Source organism: Monodon monoceros, unplaced genomic scaffold (assembly GCF_005190385.1).
Source record: "Monodon monoceros isolate NGI ecotype Baffin Bay Population unplaced genomic scaffold, NGI_Narwhal_1 Contig3204_ctg1, whole genome shotgun sequence".
In the NCBI taxonomy this organism is placed as follows: domain Eukaryota; kingdom Metazoa; phylum Chordata; class Mammalia; order Artiodactyla; family Monodontidae; genus Monodon; species Monodon monoceros.
The window spans coordinates 1-14,361 of record NW_021699125.1 but is presented as its reverse complement, the minus strand read 5'-3'; the positions used below and the strand labels follow the sequence as shown (position 1 = coordinate 14,361).

Genomic DNA, 14,361 nt, shown 5'->3' with positions numbered 1-14,361 from the left:
TCCGCTTTCCGGGGCGCCGGGAGGAAGTCCCGCCCCACGCAGTAGCGTGGGGTGGAGCGTCGCGTCGAGGCGCCGTGCGCAGGCGCGGAGAGAACGAAGTGGTTGACGCTTTCTGGGAGGGCTGCCGTATGCCCGGTAGGGTGGTCTAGAGCAGCTAGGGACGCGGGTTGGGGGAGGGGTGTGTTTGTTGCTGGGTCCACGGCCGGAGAGGCCTGGGAGTCGTTTAGTGGGGCTTCAGAGAGCGGGTTGGAGACTCCATCTATTCAGAAAACAACCCACTTCTCCCACGGGGATCCTCCGGGGAATCGAGGCCCACTACCCCCCACAACTGCCCGTGTTTCTGGCCTTGCTCCCCTTGCCCCTTGCTGTATTTAGTTTCTTACTGTCTTTCGTTTATCTGTGTAGCCCCATATCTTGCCGCAATAATGGCTACCATTTGCTGAACGTTGGCTGTGCATCTCACAGCAGTAGCTCATAAGCGCCTAGTAATTCTTGATTAGTAGGACTGTTGAAGCTCACTCATTCCTTTACCACCGCCGGGATTGAGCGCCTACGTAGTCCTGGGCTGGTCTATGGATATGGCAGTCTTTGGGTTGGGAAGGTAAATTAGAAATTAAAATTGCTGTTGTCTTAGTTTCCTAGGGCTGTCATAACGGAGTGACACCCATTGGGTGCCTTAAAACAACAGGTATTTATTTTCTCACAGTTCTGGAGGCTGGAAGTCCGAAATAAAGGTGTCAGCAGAATCATGTTTCCTCTGAGACTAGGTAAAACCAACCCTTCCTTGCCCCTTCTTAGTTCCTGGTGCTGTCCAGCAATCCTTGGTGTTCTTTGGCTTGTACCTGCCTTCCTCCAGTCTCTTAACTCTTTTCTCATGTTGTGGTCTGTGTCTCATCTCTTAAAAGAACACTAGTCCCGTTGGATAAAGGGCCCATCCTACTCCAGTATGACCTGATCTTAACTAACTACATCTGCAATGACACTATTTCCAGATAAAGTCACATTCTAAGGTCCAGGAAGGACATGAATGGGGTGGGGGTGGGGGGAATGTGACACTGTACAACCCAGTATAGCTGTCAAAGAGCTTAAGAAGTAGGCAAGCCAAACGCTGACGATAAATAGCTGTAGTACAAGTGAATTCAAATATAATTTCATTGGATCTGAGAACTTTTCATGGACATTTGGTCTATCCCCTTGATAGGTGGGTATGATTTGGATGTGCCATCATAGACCATCATAGACAGCATGCTAGGCAGACAGACATCACAGACAAGCACAGGTTGGAATGTAAAAAGAAGTTAGGTTAAAGCAGGAGGGATCTTGAATACAGGCTGGAGTTTGGAGTCTGTTTTGTATATAAAATGAATAAATTGAGTGCAGGGGAGTTGTGATTTGAAGATTAATTAACAGCTTGGACCAGACTTACTGTGTGTTACTTATTCCAGTTTAAGAAGTCGTATACCCTATCCTCTGAGCATATCCTGTGCTTTTTCATCCTGGTGTCCCTGATCATGCTGTCCTTTATTCCTGGAATGCTACTTTCAAGCTGCATGATTTTTGCTTGTTGATTTTTTTTTGTCATGGAAATTGTGGTGTGAAATGAGGTGGGGGAGGAGAGTTGTTCAACTTTAAAAAATTTTTTTTAATTGAAGTATAGTTGACTTACAATGTTCTGTTAGTTTCAGGTGTACAGCAAAGTGATTAATATATATATTCATGTATTCTTTTTCAGATTCTTTTCCACTGTAGGTTATTACAAGATATTGAATATAGTTCTCTGTGCTATACAGTAGGTTCTTGTTGTTTACCTATTTTATATATAGTAGCAGTGTGTATGTTAATCCCAACCTCCTAATGTATCCTTCCCCCCCTTTCCCCTTTGGTAATCATAAATTTGTTTTCTATGTCTGTGTCTATTTATCTTTTGTAAATAAGTTCATTTGTATCAGTTTTTTAGATTCCACATATAAGTGATATCATATAATATTTGTCTTTCTCTGTCAGACTGACTTCACTTAGTATGATAATCTCTAAGTGTATCCATGTTGCTGCCACACATGACGTTATTTCATTCTTTTTTATGGCTGAGTAATATTCCATAGGTATATATGTGTGTGTGTGTGTGTGTGTATATGCCACATCTTCTTTATCCATTCATCTGTCAACGGGCATTTAGGTTGCTTCCATGTCTTGGCTATTATAAATAGTGCTGCTGTGAACATTGGGGTGCATGTTTCTTTTAGAATCGGAGTTTTTGACTTTTCCAGATATATGCCCAGGAGTGGGATTGCTGGATCATATGGTAACTCTATTTTTAGTTTTTTAAGGAACCTCCAGACTGTTCTCCATAGTGGCTGCACCAATTTACATTCCCACCAACAGTATAGGACGGTTCCCTTTTCTCCATACCCTCTCCAGCATTTATGATTTGTAGACTTTTTGATGATGGCCATTCTGACCTATGTGAAGTGATACCTCATTGTAGTTCAACTTATTTTGTATTGTTAGCATCCCCCTGATAGAAAAACCTGATAAATACAGCACAAGGGGAAGAAAAAAAAAAATGCTAGAGACCAAACTCACATAGATACAAAGCTCTAAAGTAAAATATTAGCAAATTCAATCTTGCACTTCATTTGGAACAAGAAAGCACTTATGAAATGATTTAATATTAGAAAATCTGGGACTTCCCTGGTGGTCCAGTGGTTATGACTCTGCCTTCCAATGCAGGAGGCATGGGTTTGATCCCTGGTCGGGGAACTAAGATCCCACATGCCGTGGGGTGTGGCCAAAAACTGAAAACAACAAGAAAAAGAAAGAAAAGAAAATCTGTTGCTATAAATCATTTGTATAGTTTAGAGGTTTAAAAACTGATCATCTCAACTGATAAAATGTTTTCTGAAAAAATTCAGTATCTACTTAAAACACTTTCAGCAAAATGGGAATGGATAAATAGCAGTTGATAAAAGGCACCATAAATCTATAGTAAATATTGTACAGAACGATGAAACATTAGAGAAATTCCCATTAAAGTCAGGGAAAAATGGATACCCGCTTTCTCTGCTAATTTCAACATGGTGTTAGATTTTCTAGCCAACGCAATAAAACAAGAAAAAGATAAAAAAGATTAGGAAAGGAAGAAGCAAAAATATTATTTTCAGATGATGTGATTTTCTCTCTAGAAAATGCAGGAGAATGAAATGACAAACTGTTAGAACTAATTAAATGGTTCAGCAAAGTGGCTAAATCAACATATAAAAACTTAAAATTTTCTTATATACCAGTAATAAAATAGAAAAAAAGGAACCTATCAGAATACACTGAGCAAAAGATGTACAAGAATTTTATGGGAAATATGAAATATTATTGAAAGACATGAAAGACCTAAGTAAATGGAGATTTTCATGTTCCAGGAGGAGAAAATTCAGTGTATTAAAGATAAAAGTTTATGACAAAAATTTTTGAAACAGTGCCTATCAAAATACTGATAGGCTCTTCAAATAACTTTGGTCAAAGTATATTATTCTTTTGATACACTCCTAAGTGTCATTTATTGATATTTTATTTAGAATATATCTCATTAGTGAGATTGGTATGTAGGTTTTTTTGGTACTATGTTAATTGTATGTTGGTATTTAAAATTATATGAGATCCCTTAAAATAAATTAGGGAGCATTTCATATTTTTCTATGGTCTGAAATAATTTAAGTAACTTTAGAATTATCTGCTCTTTTAAGACTGAATAGAGAACTTGGTTGTGAAACTATGTTACATGAAGCATTATTATATGTGAATTTTAAACAAGGTGTCTACTCTCTTCTATGATAATTGAATTATTCATCTTTTCTATGTTTTCTGGATCAATTATAATTTGCTTGGAAGTCATCCATTTCCAGAAGGTTTTTCAAATTAGTTGTCATTGTGTTAGACATAGAATTCTCTTATGATTTAAAAAAATCTGTTCTGCACATGTGGTTGTTTACTTTTCTCATTCCTAACCTTACATAATTTTGCTTTCTTTTTTTCTAAGTCAGGCTCACAAGGGATTTGTCTATTTTGTTGAACTTGTCAAAGAACCAGCTTTGGAGTTTGCTTTTCTGCTGTTCTATTTTTCAATTTTAGTTTTTGTGATAATTCTTCATCCTACTCTCTTTTGTTGTTCTTTTCTAACTTCTAAATATGGATCTAAGATTCTTTATTTTTTTCTAAGTGCCTTCATTTTTAATCTTTTGTTTTTTGTTTTTGTTGTTTTTTATATGTATTTATTTATTTTGGCTGCTCTGGGTCTTAGTTGTGGCATGCTGACTCTTAGTTGTGTCACGCATGTGGGATCTAGTTCCCTGACCAGGGCTTGAACCTGGGCCCCCTGCATTGGGAGCGTGGAGTCTTACCCATTGGACCACCGGGGAAGTCCCTTTAATCTTTTGTTTTTAATGAAGACATCTTAAGGCCATAAATGTGCCTCTGAATACAGCTTGTGTTGTGTTCTGTAGCTTTTAGTTTAAAGTATTCTCTTTTTCATTCCTCTTTACATATGTTGTAATTTTGCTTGTAATTTTCTCTTTGATCCAAGGTTTATCCAGGACTTGGTATCATTAAAAAAATTTTTTTTTCAATCATCTTTTTATTTTTTCTAGTTTTATTATGATCAGAGAATTAGGTTCTGTACTTTTTAAATTAAGATTTTCTTCTTTGTCAAGAACATAGTCAACGTTTACATATTCTATGGACATTTAAAATATGCATATTTTCTACTTATATTTGGAAAATTCTGTGTTTCTATTACATCAGGTGTACTGGTTTTAGTATTCAAATTTATTGATTGCAGAATTCGATTCTCTGATATATTTCCTAGATCAGTCTAATTCTAAAAGAGGTGTGATTGAAAATTCCAACTTAAATGTATCTTAAACTAGTTTTTCTTGCATTTCCAAAAGGTAGGTTTATGTATTCAATTGCTATGTCTTTGGTTTGTACAGGACTATGACTACTCTATCCTTTTTGTAAATTGTGCCTTTTATAAATTAATTTTTATCCTATTTAGTGCTTTCAATTTATATCTAACCAATATACCCTTATCTGAGGTTAATGTTACTGTTCCTTCTTGCTTCTCTTTACCTCTGTCTGATTTCTCATGGCTTACCTCTTTATTTTCAGTCTTTCATTTTACTTTGTTTCACTTTTAGTAAAAAAAAATTATAGATATAACAAATGAGCAATTTGAATTTTCTTTTTCACCTAGAGAGTTAAGCTGCCATGCAGAAGCCAGCTACTGTGATGAGCAGATCATCAGATCCATGGTGGCTTAGAGCTGGGATACTTCTCTGTTGCAAAAAAAATTTTATATTAAGATAAACAGTAGTTTACAGTTTAGCTTGTGATATCACTATTGTAAAATATCATTAAGTACAAAAAATAGCCTAGAAATATAGCCATCAAAATCTTGACAACAGACTTCTCAGGCTGCTCAGTAATAAAAAACAAATGCACTATTGTTAGGATTATTTACATGCTATATAGAATTGACCAAGGACCAAAAGCCTGTCATCTCCTTAGCTAGAAACAGTGTACCAATGCTCACAACCCCCTCCCCTTTATCTCAATACATTTGGTAGCTTGATGCTATTAAAAAACACCCAGCTAACTCCTTTTAGGTATATTTCTGAAAGGAAAAGGGAGATCAAGAAATGTCTCAGGTAGAACAGCCAAATCAAACAGAATTGCTAACCAGTCAGGACTTCCTTGTGACTCCAACAGCTGCACATGTGTGTCCTCTAGTGCTAGGTAAATGAGCAGGACTGCAGGAGCATAGATACTCCTGATAAAGTGACTGGACATCTTTTTCTTCTTCTTCTTGAGTGGCTGTTGCCCACTGTGAACTCTCACAGTAAACTAATCAGCCCCCTGCATTCTATTCCTTTGCAATTGTCCACATAAATGGACACATCTAGACTCACTCACAGATCCTATGACCCCTGAAGACAAAAATCTGGCTTTTTAAAAAAAAACTCTGTACCCTCCATATCACTTAGCTTTGAAAAGCCATCACCTAGACATTGTTGCTGAATTTGAAAGGACAGAGAGTTATATGAAGAAAACTTGTTGAAAGTCCTGAAAAATAAAAAGGAAGGCTTAAATGATGGAAAGGTGCATCAAGGCCTTGAACATGAGGATTCAATACTATAAAGATGTGATTTCTCCTGAAGATACTGCAATATTTTTTCTATCAATTACTCTCATTTTATCAGTTACTCTCATTACGCTCATATCAATTTTCCAGGAGAACATTTCACACTTTCCCCTGTCTCTTCAGAACTCTCCCCACCTCCTTGATTTCTTATTGATAATATAGAAGCAATCAGGAGATAACTCCACACTCTCAGTCCTCCCTCTGCCCCCATTTGCCTACCTTCCCAAATCTGTCCCGTATAATCTCTCCCGTTAGTATGGATCAGTCTGGGCTCTTATTTACACCCAGTCCCTCCATCTGCGAACTAGATTCCGTCTCCTCTCAACCACTCAAGGAGACTGTGATCCTGCCATTTTTCCTCTCTTCTCTGAATTGTCCACTTTTCCCTTTCTACTGGGTGATTCCTGTTAGTTTACAGATAGATTATAATAACTGCTGTCATTTACAAAGATATCCCTCCCTTGACCCAATATCCTATTGCAGCCCCTACTCCATTTCTCTGCTTTCATTTACATCAATAACTCCTTGAAATTATAGTTCATTGTCTTTATTTTCTCATCTTCTATTGTCTTTAACCCCCTCCCATCTGATTTTCATCCCCACAATAGAAAACCATTCTTGTTATGCCTCCCATAATCTCTTTTTCTTGTTGTTTTTTAATTATTTATTTATTTTTGGCTGCATTGGGTCTCCGTTGCTGCGCATAGGCTTTCCCTAGTTGCGGCGAGCGGGGGCTACTCTTCATTGCGGTGCACGGGTTTCTTATTGCGGTGGCTTCTCTTGTTGCGGAGCACGGGCTCTAGGCGTGCGGACTTCAGTAGTTGTAGCACACGGGCTCAGTAGTTGTGGTGCACGAGCTTAGTTGCTCCGCGGCATATGGGATCTTCCCAGACCAGGGCTTGAACACGTGTCCCCTGCATTGACAGGCAGATTCTTAACCACTGTGCCACAAGGGAAGTCCGGCTCCCATAATCTCTTAATCTTGACATTGAAAAATGTCACAGACAATTCATGGTCTTCATCTTATTCCTTTTCCCAGCAGCATTTGAAACAGCTAATCTCTCTCCCACTTCCTGACATTCTCTTCAGTTGTTCCCAGGGCACCACACTCTCCTCGTTTTTCTCCTACCTTGCTGGCTGCCCTTTCTCAGTTTCCTTTGCTTAATTCTCCTCCTCCTTTTCCTCCCAACCCTTAATCTTAGAATACCCCAGGGTACAGTCCTTTTTCCTTTCTACACTGACATTCCAGTTGGTTTCCTCCCATGTAATGACTTTAATTGTCTCTGTTTTAGTGCACCTCAAATTAACTCTTTAGTCTTGGCAGTTCCCTAGAACTCCACACTCATACATCCAGACATTAACCTCACTTCTCCGATTGACAGTTTTTTAAAAAAAAATATTTATTTAGTCTTAGTTGCTGCTCGTGGGCTCCTTAGTTGCAGCAGGCAGGCTTCTTAGTTGCGGCTCGAGGGCTCCTTAGTTGCAGCACATGGACTCCTTAGTTGTGGCATGCGAACTCTTAGTTGCGGCATGCATGTGGGATCTAGTTCCCTGACCAGGGATTGAACCTGGGCCCCCTGCATTGGGGAGTGTGGAGTCTTAACCACTGCACCACCGGGCAAGTCCCTCTGATTGATGTTTAATACATATCTCAAGCTTATCAGGTCTAAAATTAAACTCTTGACTTCCACCACTCTCAAACCTCCTCTTCCCATAGTATTCCTCATCTTATGATACCAGCATTCACCTAGTCACTCAGTCCAGAAACTTTGGAGTCATCTTTGATGCTTCTTTTTCAGACACGTTCTACATCAAACCTATCAGCAAATGAGTTCTACTTTAAAATATATATACTGAATCTGATCACTTTTTTCCCCCAATATAATTACCAACCTAGTCCTAGCTACCAACATCTTTGCCTGGATTGCTGGCTGAGCATCCTAACTGGACTCTCTGTTTCTACCCTCATCTCTCTCTACCACACAGAAACCAGAATAATCCTATTGAATCACCAGTCACTCTCCTGTCCCAAACTGCCCAGTGACTATTCATCACACTTTAAAATAAAATCCTGTGTCCCTACCATGGGCTGCAAGGCCCAATGAGATCTCTGCCCCAGTCTGCTTCTCCAACTCATCTCCTACTACTGTCCCCCTTGCTCTCACCACTTCAGCCATTCTAGCTTTCTTATTCCTCAAATATGCCAACTGTGTTCCTACCTCAGTGCCTTTGTACTTGCTATTCTCTCTGCCTGGAACTACCACCCCCTAAAATGTATGTGTGACTTGCCCCTCACTTCATTCTGAGGTAGGGTTACCAGATACAATACAGGATGCTCAGTTACATTTGAATTTCAGATAAGCAATAATTACTTAGTGTGTTTTTTTGTGTTTTTTTTTTTTAACCGGTACGCGGGCCTCTCACTGTTGTGGCCTCTCCCATTGCGGAGCACAGACTCCGGACGCACAGGCTCAGCGGCCATGGCTCACGGGCCCAGCCGCTCTGTGGCATGTGGGATCTTCCCGGACCGGGGCACGAACCCGCGTCCCCTGCATTGGCAGGCGGACTCCCAACCACTGCGCCACCAGGGAAGCCCAGTATGTATGTTTTGAATATTTGTTATCTGAAGTTCAAATCTCACTGGGTGTCTTGTATTTTTATTTGCTAAATCTGCCTTTTCTGGAGCTTTTATTGTTTTAGTTCATGGAAGGGGTTGCCCGTTCCTGGCACCTCCCTCAGTCTCAGCTTTCCCACTGGCACAAGCCTGTGCCTCAGGTGTGAAAACACAATCCCTGAGGCATATATTTGGTTCAGTTACTTTGTGGATCACAGGGCTTCAATTCTCATTGTTGTAGCCTCTTTATTTAGGGCACCTGAATATGCTCTCTGAGCAGGACCTTATGGGGCTTTCCCCCATAAGGGGGGACAGACACCCCCCCCCCCCCCCCCCCCCGCCGTGTATTCCAGCTGCCTCTTGTTTGTAGAAAAACTTTAGCCTCCTACACCTTCCCCAAGTTCCAAAAAATAAATTTAATCAGAGAAGTGAGAAAATGCCGAAACAAAAGAAAACAGTCAAGCAAGACAAAATAATAATAGTTTAGCCATTAAACAAAGTCAAGGACCTTTAGTTCTTCCTCAAGGTCTATAGATAATATTCTGAGCCAAATCCTTTGAGCTGTTTTGCAAATACTGAAACCCCCACCAGGTGGAAGAAGTTAACTGTATGCTGAACACAAGCACATAGGCCCCAGACCGGTTGGAACCAGAAGGTTGATGATGTTGACTCCCAATTACCTCACCATCAACCAATCAGAAGAATGTCCACAATTGATCACGCACCCCGCAACCCCCCTCCCTCACCCTGTCTTTAAAAACCTTTCCCTGAAAGCCATCGGTGAGTTTGGGTCTTTTGAGCATTAGCTACCTGGATACCTTGCTTGGTGCCCTGCAATAAATGCTGCATTTTTCCTTCATCGCAATCTGGTGTGATAGATTGGCTTTACTGCGTTCCGGCCAGCAGATCCAAGTTTGGTTTGATAACATATACATTATATATACATACACACATACATACACACATTTTTTTTTTTGCGGTACGCGGGCCTCTCACTGTTGTGGCCTCTCCCGTTGCGGAGCAACAGGCTCCGGACGCGCAGGCTTAGCAGCCATGGCTCACGGGCGCAGCCGCTCCGCGGCATGTGGGATCTTCCCGGACCGGGGCACGAACCCGTGTCCCCTGCATCGGCAGGCGGACTCTCAACCACTGCGCCACCAGGGAAGCCCCACACATGTTTTAATATATATTTATTTACATTTATATAAAATAGAAGCAGTCGGAATATATATATATATTGGAAGCAATCAGGATAGAGAGGGAGAGAGAGAGAACCAACTTTATATTTAAAGCCTCCTGCTTTCAGGCTGAACTAGTGTTTAGTTTTGGGTTTTTTTTTTTACTCTATTACTTTTTTAAAAAAAATTATTTATTTTTGGCTGCGCTGGGTCTTCATTGCTGCGCGCGGGCTTTCTCTAGTTGCGGTGAGTGGGAGGCTACTCTTCCTTGCGTGCAGGCTTCTCATTGCAGTGGCTTCTCTTGTTGCAGAGCACAGGCTCTAGGTGCGCAGGCTTCAGTAGTTGTGGCACGTGGGCTCAGTAGTTGTGGCATGTGGGCTCTAGAGCACAGGCTCAGTAGTTGTGGCACACGGGCTTAGTTGTTTCACGGCACGGCATGTGGGATCATCCAGGACCCGGACTCGAACCCGTGTACCCTGCGTTGGCAGGTGGATTCTTAACCACTGTGCCACCAGGGAAGCCCTGTTTTTTTTTTTAATATTTACGTATTTATTTACTTATTTGGCTGCACCAGCTCTTAGTTGCCACATGTGGGATATTTTTAGTTGTGGCACGTGGGATCTTTATTTGTGGCATGCAAGACCTTTAGTTGTGGCATGTGGTCTCTTAGTTGTAGCATGTGGGATCTAGTTCCCTGACCAGGGATCGAACCCGGGCCCCCTGCATTGAGAGAGTGGAGTCTTAGCCCCTGGACCACCAGGGAAGTCCCTAGTTTTTAAAAAGTATTGTATCTAGCATTTCAGTATGTATGAAAAGGGAGATTTCATTTCCACATGAGTTCATCCTGCCATCTTGTCCCATAGTTGACAGTTAATTGATAATACATCTCCCCACTGCCACTCATTCCATCTCTATTTCTATGTCTATCCTTCAAAGTTCATTGAACTTTGATGTGTGTCATCTGTCTCCATCTCTCCTCTGCATAACCTTGTTAAGATTACATATACTGATTAATGACACCGAGGTCTAAATGTACAGGCAGCCCCTCACATCATGTTTATGATTTCACAGTTTACTTTGGCAAAAACAGTTTAGCATATAGCTGGAATTGTATTCTAAGGAGTCACAAGGAAATTTGCGTGGAGTCATGGATTTTCCAATGGTAAAGATTATGTTCCTTCTTTATATATTTCAGGTGTCCTGGGAAAGAACTTTGTAATGATGAAATAAAATCCATATTTTATGGCAAGATGAGAATAATTTAAACATAAAATTTTTCTTTGCCCATTTGGGCATCCTCTCTTCCCTTTAGTGTGTGTTATGCATCTACATTAACCAGACCCCCTTAGGAGATAACATTCCTCCTTAATCTTGCAAGGGGTCACAATGACCCATGACCCACTGCTCACTATATGTGTACATCTGGATTGTGTAAACTGTAAATTATACATCATTTGATGTATAACCCCCTTTGTCTCAAAAACTTATATAACTGTGCTTTGACCTCTAACAGGTGGAAGAGTCCTCGGAGATTTCTCAAAGACTCTCAGGTTATAATCTTCAAGTTGACTGGAATAAAATTTTCCATTTCTTTCTTAGTACACCTCCCTTTCTTCCTCCTCTGTAACTCCTAGAATTTCGGAGTCGTGAAAGAAACCTTAGCATCAAGGTCGAAAGTCTTGCTTTACAGATAGCAAAACAGAAAAGCAGAGTGTTGTTATCTCTACTGTCGTACCTGCGTGAGCTTCGTGGAAACTCCCATCATTCGTCATCTGTACACTTTAGTCAGTGTTTGGACTCTGATTTCTCTCAATGCTAAGCTGAATCTGAGAGCAAGAGCGACACCTTGACGAGAAGAGAAGGTGATAACAGGTTTCCCGTGTGACAAATACAGAGGACAACTCCTGGATGCTTGGTGTGTGATGGTTTTTAAATCAATTCGACACCTGTGTAAACATAAGGGCGTTAGGGAGACAAGAGAAAGGAGACCCACTTTGACAGCAGGTGCTGCCAGTACATTGGAAGAGCATTCTTGGGTGAATCACTTAAATGCGTGATGTTAAAGAAAGGGATGTACAATTCTCGGCAAGTGCCTCCTCCTGCCTCACCTCACCTGGAGAGTAATAATGCTGCAGTGAACATTGGGGAACATATATCTTTTCTAATTAGTGTTTTCTTTTTCTTCAGATAAATACCCTGCTAGATCATATGGTAGTTCTATTTTTAGTTTTTTTGAGGAACCTCCATACTGTTCTCCATAGTGGCTGCACTAATTTACATTCCCACCAACAGTGCATGAGGGTTCCCTTTTCTCCACATCCTCGCCAACACTTGTCTCTTGTCTTTCTAGCAGGTGTGAGGTGGTATCTCACTGTGGTCTTGATTTGCATTTCCATGGAGATTCGTGATGTTGAGCATCTTTTCATGTGTCTGTTGGACATCTGTATGTCGTCTTTGGAAAAATGTCTATTCAGGTTCTCTGTCCATTTTTTAATCAGGTTTTTTTGATTTGATGTGTATGAGTTCTTTGTATATTTTGGATATTAACCCCTTATCAGATATATCATTTGCAAATATCTTCTCCCATTCTATTGATTTAATTTCAGCACTAGTTTTAACTTTCAGGAGGTTTTGTCCTCTGTTACTCTTTCATAACATCCTGTTACTGTTTTAAGGGTGCAGTTTTCTCACTCCGTGTGTGTCTATGTGCATGTGTGTGCGCATATGCATGCATGTTCTCTCCTGTTCCCTGAATTGTTGTTTTCAGTCTTTATATTGGAAGCTTCTTCAGCTGTCTGGGGGAATCTTGACTGTGCATATTTAAGAATGAGCTAGCTATGAGCTCTCTGTACTTCAGTGAGATGTGTCATTGGGCCAAGATGATGGGACAGGAATGCTGACATTCTGAATGGAAGAAGGCATGGTATTTTCTATGGAGCCATCAAATTTATTTAGTGAATAATGTTTCATTGTTACCATTAACAATGGTAAAATCTGAGAGGTAATATCCAAAATTATATGTTTTTGTTTCTTTAGACATCTCTGTATTTTCTGAATTTTTAACAATTAGTGTGTTTTTAATAACCAGAATATATATAAATCTATTTTTGAAGTGATGACTATCTGTATACATAAAATTTTGTGTATGTCTTGACTTCTCTAAGCCAAGTGCCCATATTTAAATTATTTGTTCAGGAGAATACATTATTTGAAGTTTTAAATCCATATTTTTATATTTTCTCTCCAGAAAGAATGCAAATATAGATTTACCAGCAGTATTTGACAGTACTAGTTTCCTAGACCCTATTGGAGCCAAGGAATGATAGGTCTTCACTCATTTTTTCCTTGTTAGCCAATTAGATAGGTTATCACTTCTGGTGCTTTCTACAAGGCACAACTCATATGAATAGCACTCAAGGAGTTAAACTTTTCAAACTGTTATTTGTACACTCTCCAAAGTTTTTCTTTGCTTTTAACTCTTTTTATGCCAACTTTTTTTTTTTGTCTGTCTGGTTTATTTTCTTATGAGTAGTTATCAAAAGAACCACTTAAATGTTTGGAGCCCTTCTTTTCTGAGTCCATAAAAATCTGACAACTAAAACAAATTCCTGAATTCATCAGATTTCAAAATGATTTTTCCTCTGGTTGAGTCAGTATAGGGAGGGAATTAGGAGTTCAGGACTTCAAGTCAGACTGCCTGAGCTCAAATCCTAGCTGTACAACAACATCTGTAACCTTAGTCTAGTTAATGAACTAGACTCATTTCCCTCATCTGTGTAATAAGGACTATGTGAAACTATCCATATAAACATGTGACACAGTGCTGGTACATAAAAAACTCTTAAGTTATGTTTATTACTATCATTGCGACAATTATAAGAAGGAATACTCCTGGATAGGTATAATGCTATGGACTGAATTGTGCCCCCCCCCCCGATTTATATATGAAGCCGTAACCCTCAATATGATGGTATTTGGAGGTGGGGTCATTGGGAGATAATTAGGTTTAGATGAGATCATGAAAGTGGGGCCCTCATGATGGGATTAGTGCCCTTATAAGAAGAGAAACCAAAGAGTTCTCCCCCTACCCCCCTAATGTTATGAAATAGCAAGACGACAGTCGTCTAAAAGCCAGGAAGAGAGCCCTCAGCAGGCCTCCACTGTGTTGGCACCCTGATCTCAGACTTCTAGTCTTAAATACTGAAAGAAAAAACTGTCAAGCTAGAATTCTTTACCAATTCTATACCTTCTTTCAAAACAAAAGGTATACCAATTCTATACCCTCTTTCAAAAGCAAAAGTGAAGTAAAGACTTTCTCAGACCTATTAAAGCTAAAAGAATTCAGCAGCAGCAGACCCTCCCTACAAGAAATATTAAAG

General features: G+C 40.0%; 1 long non-coding RNA gene across 1 annotated transcript; it reads left to right on the top strand.

Annotated features, from left to right (window-relative positions):
- Positions 1–91: 91 nt before the first annotated feature.
- LOC114902149 lies at positions 92–11,891 on the top strand. The gene is made up of 3 exons (XR_003795417.1): positions 92–135; positions 707–767; positions 11,496–11,891. It is a non-coding gene; the product is annotated as an uncharacterized LOC114902149 (long non-coding RNA).
- Positions 11,892–14,361: the final 2,470 nt, after the last annotated feature.